Source organism: Eptesicus fuscus, chromosome 22 (genome assembly GCF_027574615.1).
Source record: "Eptesicus fuscus isolate TK198812 chromosome 22, DD_ASM_mEF_20220401, whole genome shotgun sequence".
NCBI classification, from domain to species: Eukaryota; Metazoa; Chordata; class Mammalia; order Chiroptera; family Vespertilionidae; genus Eptesicus; species Eptesicus fuscus.
In genome coordinates this window covers 7,236,968-7,247,697 of record NC_072494.1, presented here as the reverse complement: position 1 = coordinate 7,247,697, position 10,730 = coordinate 7,236,968, and the positions used below count along the sequence as shown (strand labels likewise).

Below are 10,730 nucleotides of genomic sequence, written 5' to 3'. Positions count from 1 at the left end.
GCAGAGGGCGCCGCGCGTCCGCGCTGGAGCCGCCGCCCCGCCTCCCGGCCTCTGTGGGCGGGTCCTCCCGGCCCCGCGCCGCGCCCGACGCTCACACCGCGCGCCCATTGTGATGCGCGCTGCACGTCACGCCCCCGGCTCCCGGCCTGGGCTCCGCGGCCGCCTCCCCACAACCCTTCCCTCTCCGGCGCCCACTCGCTGCCCCTCTGCGCCCGCGGAAGGCGCCCGGAGTCTTGCTAGACATTGACCACGTGGTCTGGTCTCGGTCCGCGGGACCGGTTTAATCATCTCAGGTCCCAGCCCCCGGGCACGCGAGCGCTAATCTGAGTGAATTGCACTGAAGCTGGAAAACGGACTGACCCCTCCCACACTCCTGTCTCCACCTCTACACTCCAGGCTTGGACATCCACCCGCCTTCTCAACGCCTCCGTGTAGAGGCCTAATAGACATCGCAAATGTAACGCTTCTGTGCGTTGCTCCCGAGGGTGACAACTTCCTTTTTCACCACCTTCCCCTCCTTTCGGTCGCTGCTCACATATCACCTTTTCAAAGAGGCTTTTCTGAACACCCTAAGCTCCCCATCCTGCCGGCTCCCCATTCCTTTCTTCCTGCTCCATTTTTCTCCAGGGCACTGATCGCTGCCTGCAATGACGTGTGCTTATTGTGTCTCTCCCTCTCCGAGGACAGAGGCCTGTTCTGTCCTGTTGTCGGCTGTGCCCCCGATGGAAAGGGAACAATGGGACACACGGTGAGTGCTCACCATTCACTGAATGACTGATTTCCTAGAACAAGCTTTAGTCGTGACTCCACGTCTGCAACTTGATCTTCTTCACAATTCCAAACTTAAAAAAATTCTGCATCCAAACCCAACTTTTTCCTTTGTCCTTTTATTATAATCCTGGTCCTTATATTTCTCACACACACACACACACACACACACACACACCACTCAGTGATGACACAGATTCCAAACCCTATAAGAGGGACTTTGGCAAGATAATCTCATTGAAAGAGAGTCCTAGAGCCCTGACCGGCTTGGCTCAGTGGATAGAGTCCCGGGTTCGATTCCAGTCAAGAGCATGTACCTTGGTTGTGGGCACATCCCCAGTGTGGGGTGTTGCAGGAGGCAGCTGATTGATGTTTCTCTCTCATTGATGTGTCTAACTCTCTCTCCCTCTCCCTTCCTCGCAGGCGGTGACATCAATATATTAAAAAAAAAAAAAAAAGAGGGTCCTAGAGATACATTTTTGCTTAGAAATTTAGAAAATATCAACTGTCCCTAGGAAAGAAGGGGAACTCCTGGGAGGGGGCGGGAAAGGTGCCAGGCTTCCTCTTAGTACCCCACCTCTCTTATCCACCTGATCCCCAAATCTCACAAACCTGGGAGTTATTCTTGACTTCACCTTCTACCATCCCTCTCTCCTTCCTAACAATTCGGTGCAGGTGACGGTGTCTCCACATATTTCATCCGTTCCTCTTCTCCAGTCTCCATGGCACCTGCCCTATGTTAGGTCCCTTCATCCTCCTCACTATGGCAACAACCTCCTGAACGATGCCCCCGCCCAGCTTCTTCCCGCTCCAGCCACCCACCCACCCCACAGGTGATGGCATGCTTTTTCTTAAGCAGATATCTTAGGTGGTTTGGGTCCAGCTTCAGATCCTCTTCCTCGTGGCCACCTTTTTGATTGCCCACCCCGGGCTCCCCTTTCACACCGCAAATACTTCTAGTCTAGCTCTTACCAGGTGCCTGTTCCTTGTTTCCATGTCTGTGCCTCACACTACAGAAACGATGAGCTTCCGAAGGGAGGAACTGTGGTTGCCCCAGGCTCTCCAGCCCAGCACCAGGCCTGTGGTGGACCTAATAAACATTGATCGAGTGGCTGCCTCTCTTGCTCAAGAGTCCCTGCCGAGTCTCCGTGCCCACAGGAGCGGTCTGCAGAACTCAAACCCGTCGCTGCCGAAGACCCAGCTCTCCTACCAAAAGAAACAAAAAGACTTTTTCCAGACAAGAACACTTGTAGTTTTAGCAGCATTCTGTTATTGCATTTGCTGGTTATGACACAAATGTTGCAGTAGGGTTACTGGGAGTAAATTGTATTGCTAATAACTAAAAACACAAATCAGCCCTGACCGGTTTGGCTCAGTGGATAGAGCGTCGGCCTGTGGACTGAAAGTTCCCAGGTTCGATTCCGGTCAAGGGCATGTACCTTGGTTGTGGGCACATTCCCAGCAGAAGGTGTGCAGGAGGCAGCTGATCGATGTTTCTCTCTCATTGATGTTTCTCTCTGTCCCTCTCCCTTCCTCTCTGGAAAAAAATCAATAAAATATATTTAAAAAATAAAATAAAAACACAAATCAATACAGTGTTTTCCTCAGTAGCTACAAATTGCAATAATGTGGTTGATCCCACTTTCTGGTGCTATAAAGATAAAACACAAAGGTAAGAGACCATTGAAGAGCTTGGTAAGGCATGAGAGGGCCAGGCACAGAAACTAGTTGGACTGTTGTCTGCCCCCTGGTGTCCCCCGGGATAAAATCACAACGGGTCCCCAGGCTCTTTTTATGCCATTCCTTCTGCCTGGAAAGCCTGTCTCATCTCAGGTACCTGGGAGCCGGAAGAAGTGGGAGTGACACTCAGATTCAGAATGGATGTTGAGGTTCAAATGGTCCCATCCATTCGTTTCTGTACCCAGAGGGAAAGAAAATAATGTTAATAAAGGCAGGGGCATGGTCCCCCTGGGTGTGAGGATCTGTGGGAAAATGTGAAAAGAAGGGAATGTACTAGTTTTTATGGCCACTTTTTCTCATTTGACACTCAAAGCCACAAAGGGTAGGCAACATTATCATTTGCATTCCGTGCACAAACATCTCTTTATTCAACCTTCCCCAAAAATCTTCTGAACACCTCAGATGAATCAGCCAAACGCCGGAGACACAAAAATAGGACAAAACAGAGAGCCCTGGCCTTCAAGGAGAGAGACAGGCGCAGAGGAGGCGCTGATCGAGGAGGCGATCCGCAAGTCGCAGGGGGTGGTGTACCATCACACGCAGTACTGACATTTTCCAGGGCCTGCCTTGATCCTCGTGTGGCTATCGTGTGGGGGAGAGGACACCCTTCTGAGAAACCGAGGCAAACCGCTTTTGGCCTTCAGAGAGCAATGGCTTTCTTCTCTCTGTCCTCCTCATCCCCGTCCCAAAGGCCAGCATTTCTGCCCAGACAGCAGCACCAGGGGCCAGAGCTCAAGTCCCATGGAGCCCCGGGGCTGGCTCCTGTGGCGGATGCTGAAGCGTGGGTAAGGGGTTCAACCAGGCAGTGAGGTGGGGAGGAGAGCTCCCCAGGCAGACACGTTAGGGAGATATTCTGGGCAAAGGGAACAGTTTGTGCGAAGGCGTGGAAGCAGGAGAAACCATAGTCGTTTAGGGAAAGCAGACCTGCCGTGCGAAGGGGAGCAGGTATGAGAGCAGTTAGCAGGAAACGAGGCTGCGGCGGTACATCCCTCCCACCACGGTCAAATGAGCGCTGCCCGGCCGGCGTGGCTCAGTGGTTGAGCATCCACCCATGAACCAGGAGGTCAGTGTTGGATTCCCGGTGGGTCGGGGACACATGCCCGGGTTGCTGTCTCGATCCCCAGTAGGGGGCGTGCAGGAGGCAGCCGATCAGTGATTCATCATTGATGTTTTTCTCCCCCTCTCTCTGAAATCAGTAAAAACTTAACAAGAAATGAGTGTGCTGTGTTCTCAGAAAGGGGGGGTGGGGAGTGTTATGTAGCAATAAAGAGAGATACAGTTAGACCTGTAGAGTGGGATTTGATTGACAGCCAAGGGGAGGAGTTTGGATTTTAACTTGCAGACGGTGGAGCATGATGAGAGTTTGGGAACTACCTGGCAGGTGACCGCAAGGGCCGCTGTGCACCTAACAGGTCCTGGGTCTTGGCGGTGTGGGCACATGGCTCTCCCAGCGCCAGTGCTACCTGCGTGCGCATATCCAGCAAGCCGTGACTGAGCACGCTTCCGAGTTCTCTTTCCCTCCTATAGCCACTTTCAAAAATATATTTTGTTGATTTTTTACAGAGGGGAAGGAAGAGGGATAGAGAGTTAGAAACATCGATGAGAGAGAAACATCCATCAGCTGCCTCCTGCACACCTCCTACTGGGGATGTGCCCGCAACCAAGGTACATGCCCTTGACCGGAATCGAACCTGGGACCTTTCAGTCTGCAGGCTGACGCTCTATCCACTGAGCCAAACTGGTTAGGGCTCCTATATTCAAATATATATATATATATTTCAGAGAGTGAGAGAGGGATAGAAACATAAATAATGAGAATCATTGATTGGCTGCCTCCTGCACGCTTCACACTGGGGATCAAACTTGCAACCTGGACATGTGCCCCACCAGGAATTGAACCGTGACCAGATCCTGGTTCACAGGTTGATGCTCAACCACTGAGCCACACCAGCCGGGCTCCTGTATTCATTCTTCATTCAGTTCATCTGCTCAGCGGACGGTCACCATCAATAAACGTGTTCTCTCAAGCTTATCAAGTACTAATACCTGGCCCTCTGGACAGAATTTATTTTTTCAGGATCCTGCTTAATCCGAAGTGGCTGCTCCCACGGCCTAGGGGGCGACCATACCTTCAGACCTTTTCCCACAGGAATTCGGAGGGGTGGGGGCACAGCAAAGGCGGGGCCCCTGAGCACTGTGACTTACCTGCCAGACCATCCTCCCTCTCTCCAGCGGGACGCCGCTCCGCCCAGGCCCGCGGTGATTAATTGCCCCCTTTAATATCACAGCCTCCGTCTTCAGGGAGGAAGGCGTCACGTTTGCTCTTCTCCGTGTGAGAAGGGGCCCCATTCATTCCCGTCCGGGCGGCATAATAAATAACCTGGCCCTGTTGGCAGGGATTTTATTAGAGACTGATGGGACACTTAACAATAACTGGGGGCCTGTGATTTATTAGGTAGGGAGGCCCGTGGCGTCTCTGAAGGCTGGGGATGTGGAATTTAATTGATAAAGCGGCTGTCAGCCGCGGTGAGATGCACTCAATAGAATATGCATTGGAGGGATCCTCGCTGGGCTGTCAGGAGGGTGTCTGCTCGTCACCGTGGGCTCCTGAGGAGGATGCTGTCTGCTGGGTATCTGGGGGAGACGCGAATGCCAGGGAGGGGACCCTGAAGGGGCCCGGGAGGGCTGCCCCTGTCCGCTGCCCAGCCCGATGGGAGAAGGTGACACAAAGGAGCCAAAGGCAAAAAGGATCCCCCCCGAGGACTCCCATGACCTTCGGGAGGCCTTTGTCTCTCTCCAGTGAGCTGCCGGAACAGAGGTGCTGAGCACCCGCTTCCCGGAAGAAGAGGGACATGGGAGGGTGAACCGGCCAGAGGAGAGATTTGTTCTGGAATTTTAAACCTCTGAACCCTGAGGTGTCTGCACCAGAGACCCCCACACCCACACCGCCCCTTGAACCCTGCTCCAGGGGGCAGCTTGTCCAGCCTCTGCCGATGTCCTGCCAAGAACAGAGCCACAGAGACTCAGACGGATGGAGTCTCTCACCTGTTTTTGTTGCTGTTTCCCAGCTCCGGACCCCAGAATCCAGGCAGAGCACCTGGGAAAACATGGCCTGTTACCTGGGGTGTGCAGGGCATACGGCTCCCTTACCCCCAGGGCCCACCCCTCACCCCCCACCCCTCACCCTCCACCCTCCACCAGGGACCTGACAATGAGGCGAACTGGGTTTATCTCCGGGGCCATCGACGATGGCACAGATGCTGCTCAGCTCTGTCCTCAGGCGCCTCGAGCCGCTGGGAGGCAGCGCCGCTCACATGTTCTCTCCCCCACCCCTCGGCTGCCTCTCCGCTCCAAACAAGGCGGTGTAAGGCAGACAGGGGCTTTCTCCGGCCAGACGAGTCCCTCCTTTGATCCTGCGCATCGTTCTTCGGTCCCAGGAGCCTGGCCTGCCTCCCAGGTCCCTCCTGGGACAGGAGGGGAGGGGAGGCAACAGCCAGGGAAGAAAAAGTAATTGTCACCGTCTAATCTGAGCCTCGGTGGTGACACCCGGGGACCTCAGAGCAGAATGGATACAGCGACCGGCTTGATTAAATCAAACCTCTCCCGCATCCTTGTTCAATTAAGCTGACAGGCGGGGAGCAGAGGAGGGAGGGCAGAGGGATCGCCGCCTCAGGTGGGGGGCAGGGGGCCCAGCGCCAGGCGGGTGGGAAGACCAGCCGGTCCGAGAGCAGCAGCCCACCCTTCCTGTGTGCCGCCCGCCTGTGGAGGGGAGGGGAGGGGAGGGGTGTGGGTGTGAGATGCTCGTGTCCCTGTCCGAGCACAGGCTGTGAGCCGGACGCCAGGCGGACGGCTGCCTCCCTGCAGGCTCCGGGCATGCGCTTGGCCGCCGTGCTCTTGACCTTTCAAAGCGCCTTTAGACACTTTCCCTCCACCACGGGCAGGTAGCAGGGGATGACTTGCCCCACTTTATAGTTGGAGCAAATGGGGGTGGAGAGTTTATAGGGCCGTCGATAGGGCCACCTCGAGGCAGCCCCTGCCTGCCGCCAGGCCCACATCGCCTCCCACATCCGCCATATGGCAGAACGCCCCAGGTTTAGCCCCTGGACTGCCATCTCTTCTCCCACCCACCAGAGCACCGTAAGCCACACCGCTTGCTTTGTGGGCCAGTTCTCAGCCGCCTCCGTGCAGCCACCTGCAAGGCGCACGGCCGGCTTCCAGAGCCAGGAGGTCATCCAGGGGCGCTCACGTCCCTCTCTATGCGCCCCAGCCCTTCCAAGCCACTGCTGAGCCCCTAATTACAACTCGGGGGAGGGGGAGAGAGTGTTAGCCACACCAGCAAACGGCAACTGTAGAAGATCACACCGACACCCTGCTGGCGCCCTCACCGGCACCGGTTCCTCACCTGCCAAGGCCAATTTTCCACTCCCCGGTGGGCGAGAGCTCGTTTCCGAGTGTCTGAGCCTTGCGCACGCTCTCTCTCTCTCTCTCTCTCTCTCTCACACACACACTCACACACACACACACACGGATACTAATGCCTCACCCGGATGCCCTGTCCCCCCTTGGTAGGCACTCTGGGGATCTGTGTATTGACACTGCACCCCTTTCCAATTCTCCTTCCACGGGAGGGGGCAGGGGAACACCAGGATGGGGTGCTGAGGACGGTGCACGCTGGCTGCTGGCTGCTAGGGCGCTCGAGGTTGGACCCTGCCTCCCCCCAGGGCACACTCACCTCACTTCAGTGAATGACTGCATCGGGGACAGGAACAAAGGGCAGGGGAAAGGCTAGGGAGGAGCGACTGTCGCCACTGCCACCATGAAGGAAGTCTGGGTGAGAGACGGATGCACGTTTTCTCCATGAGGACAAGCAACTGTACACACAACTCCCTGGGAGAGCGGGTGCCACGCCAGACACGGTATCACCATGCTTGTTCCCATGGTTACCGCATGATGCTGGTCCCTGAGAGACCTCACAGCAGACAGAGGGAGAGGTGCGAGGTGGTTAGGCCGATACCACCAGCCTCCTAAGCTCGCCTTGGTGTGGGATTGGCCCCACCCATCCTGACACCTCCAGTCTCTCATCTGAAATCAGAGCACAGATGGTCTCGAAGGCGAGGAGTTGGGTTCCTCTAGAAACACCTGCCAAAGTGAGATTGGGGGCGGAGCGGGGGGGAGGAGGGCTTGCCTGGTGGACAGGGGAGAAGGATTGGGGCGTCTGTTTTTCCGGGCTGGTTCTGCCGTCAGCAACGTGAGTGACGAGGGGAAATCACCTAACCCTTCTGCACTTTCCTGACTTGTAAATGCTTGGGCAGGAAATGTTAGAGTTTTCAAACGTTAGAGAGCGCAGAGGAGAAAACAGACCCAAAGAGGTTAAAGTTACTTGTCTCGCCCTGGCCTGTGTTGCTAAGTGGTTAGAGCGTCGGCCCACACGCCGAAAGGTTCGATTCCCCATCCGGGGCACACGCCTGGGTTTCAGGTTCAATCCCCAGCCCCTGTCGGGGCACATGCAAGAGGCAACCAAATGGGAGAGAGATGTGTCTCTCTCCCATTGATGTTCCTCTCTCTCTCAGTTTCTCTGCCCCGCCCTTCCTCCCACTCTCTCTAAAAAGCAATGGAAAAAAATATCCTCTGCTGAGGACTGACAAACAGAAAAATTTTTAAATAAAATCCCGCGTCCGATCCAAAGGGTGTGGATTCCGGAGCCAGAGCCAGGGCCCCTGGTGCCGGCAGGGTTCTGGCTCCGGCCTCCCTTCCTCGTCTGCAGGATGGAGGCGGAGGAGCCCCTGCCTCGAGCGCTTGGGAGGAGCAGGCCAGGGCCTGGCACAAGGGAGGCCTTGAACGCACGCGAGGAGCCCTGTGTCCGCGGCAGGCCGGATGCGCAGCCCCACCGGCCGGACTTCTGGTCCTTTCATGAGCTCACAGTCCCCTGATTATCTAGAAGGTCCCTCTCAGCCCCCCAATTCCATGATGCTAAGTCAGAAAGATGAAAATGCTAGTTATTTCCAAAACCCTCCGGGCAGAGACACAAAAGACCATTTGGGGGTTCGTTATTCACTCTCCGTTGCCTCCGTCGCTGCTATGGATGATGATTCATGGGGAATAATCACAGCAAAGAAAACCTGTCCGCAGGCGGGGAGGGGGAGGGGCGGGAACAGCCCAGGCGCCTTCGCGTGTTCAGCTCCTGCTTCTCACTGTGTGTCTTCATTTGTTAAGCGATGACAGTGTTTCTCGGCCTCGCTGGCTTTCCGCTCTGGAAACCCGAGGCTTTGTCTTGGTACGGACTGCTGCCGCTGCCGCTGCCCAGAGCCACTGCCCGCCCCACAAAACCCCGGGACAGGGGCCTGCCTCCCGGGGTAAGCAGAAGCCTCCACAGAAGCGGCTGTCACCCCGACACTGGGTCCCCTCGGGGTGTCCAGGCCGAAATCTCCACCATCGCCCAGGGCTGAGGTCTGATCAGGGCTAAGACAGTTCTCTGGCCCCTGACAAGGAGCGGAGTGGAGCTGCCCGGTGGAAGCGAATCCACGCTAAGCCGAACCTGAGACGTGACCTCCTTCCCTCCTCACGGCACAGCCCGGGCAGGAGAGCAGGCAGCCTGCTTTCTCTCTCGCTAACAAGTCTCTCCCTGGCGGGCTGCCAGCCCCTGGTCCTCGCTCACAGCTACTAGAAGCTGGTGGCGATGGCCCAGGGGTGTGTGATCCAATGAGCCTTCGATCTGAGTTGCAGGCCACGGTGAGGCCACCGGGAAGCCAGCGCGGGCCTCTGGGACGTCAGATGTGGCAGAATGTCCCCCAGGAGCGTGCCGATTGAGTCCCTTTCCTTGTCAGTGCAGGACACCAGCGGTCGTTTGCACAAATCTCCCGAGTACTTCCCTTAGCTGTGCCCTGGCATTCTTCAGGTGTTTTGCAGCTGAAAAACATTTGCTTTTCCAGCCAGCAAATGTTTACAAAATGGAGATATTTGCTTTCCAAATAGCAATAAACCATCGCTTAGTTACTAGAAGCACCAGGCCCATAGCGGCAACTGATTCCAAGGAGGGCTCTGTAGATTATTGGAACCAGTCTAATTTTGCACTTAAAATTCCCTTTGAATTATTCACATGAGTTGGCCCATTCATACACAGCGTTTTCTCAAAGTCCTATAGAGCAGGTCCTCGAATAAGGACATTTCATTCAATGTCCCTTGATGAGATGCCACAGAAACGTAACTCTCGTTTGTATCCATTAGCTTACGATAAAAATGGTTTCCTTTTGCTCAAGTCTCAGAACTCATCGACGACGATAAGGACTTACTGTACTTCTATTTCCTCCTCCAATGCCTTTCTTCTCTCCTCCTCAAAAAAAAAAAAAAAATAGCTCCTGCATAACTAACAGCCTAGTCTTGCCACCAGGTGACTTTGTGAAGAAGTTAAGGGGGTGGGAGCCATGTCTAGGTTAGTACTACGTGCAAAAGCCATGGCGGTGAGTGGTCCCGTGAGCCAGGGCGTGGGGCCCCGTCAACAGCTGGCGGTGGTCAAGGGGAGAGGCTGTGGGGCCACGTGAATGTGGAGGAGGGAGGGTCACAGGAGGACGCAAAAGCCCCTCATCCCTGGGGTCCAGAGCCTGGATGGCACCAAGCAGGTCCCTGTCCTCAGGAAGGGCGTGCCCCGGGAATGAGGCAGAAAGCTGGCCTCAGGGCCCGGCCACCAGGAAGTGACTCTGGAGGGGCCAGGACACGGCTCCCAGGAGGCAAAGGGTGTTCAGGGGTTTAACACCGCTCTGGCCCGGATTTCAAAGCCCGCAGGCAGGGCTGTCTGGGTCGCAGGCCACTCCAGGGTGAGAGGCCCCCATGGTGGGGACGATGGACAGTCCCGAGGCGGATGGACCCCCATGGCTGTCTTGAAGGAGGGCTGGCGGCCCGCTGCTTGCCGCCCTTCCCACGCGGTCTGAGGCAGCCTGTGAGCAGAAGGCGATCTGGGGCTGTGGGCCTTAGGCCTCTGACCCAACTTCCAGCGATTTGGGAAGTCCACCCCTCTGCGTGAGGAGCTAAGGAGCCCAGCCAGTGTGGCTCAGTGGTCAGGTGAACAAGGGGCGGTGTCTTGAAAACAAGGGGGAGGGCCCAGGGGACCAGCCGGAAGTTGGTCAGGTGATCCAGGGCCTCAGGAATACCCGGAAGTGGTGACGTGAGCCAGCTGGAAGTTGTTACATCATCAGGGGGATGATGTCACAAGTGGTGATGTGACTGAC

The 10,730-nt window shown here is 56.0% G+C and overlaps 2 long non-coding RNA genes across 2 annotated transcripts; one reads left to right on the top strand and one right to left on the bottom strand.

The window, feature by feature from the left end:
- The first annotated feature begins 157 nt into the window (after positions 1-157).
- On the top strand, positions 158-2,302 carry LOC114233605 (uncharacterized). The gene is made up of 3 exons (XR_003619746.2): positions 158-468; positions 628-748; positions 1,785-2,302. It is a non-coding gene; the product is annotated as an uncharacterized LOC114233605 (long non-coding RNA).
- On the bottom strand, positions 1,919-6,228 carry LOC114233606 (uncharacterized). Its single transcript, XR_003619747.2, has 4 exons — positions 5,714-6,228; positions 5,554-5,605; positions 4,714-4,894; positions 1,919-1,974 (listed from the first exon to the last, which is right to left on the bottom strand). It is a non-coding gene; the product is annotated as an uncharacterized LOC114233606 (long non-coding RNA).
- Positions 6,229-10,730: the final 4,502 nt, after the last annotated feature.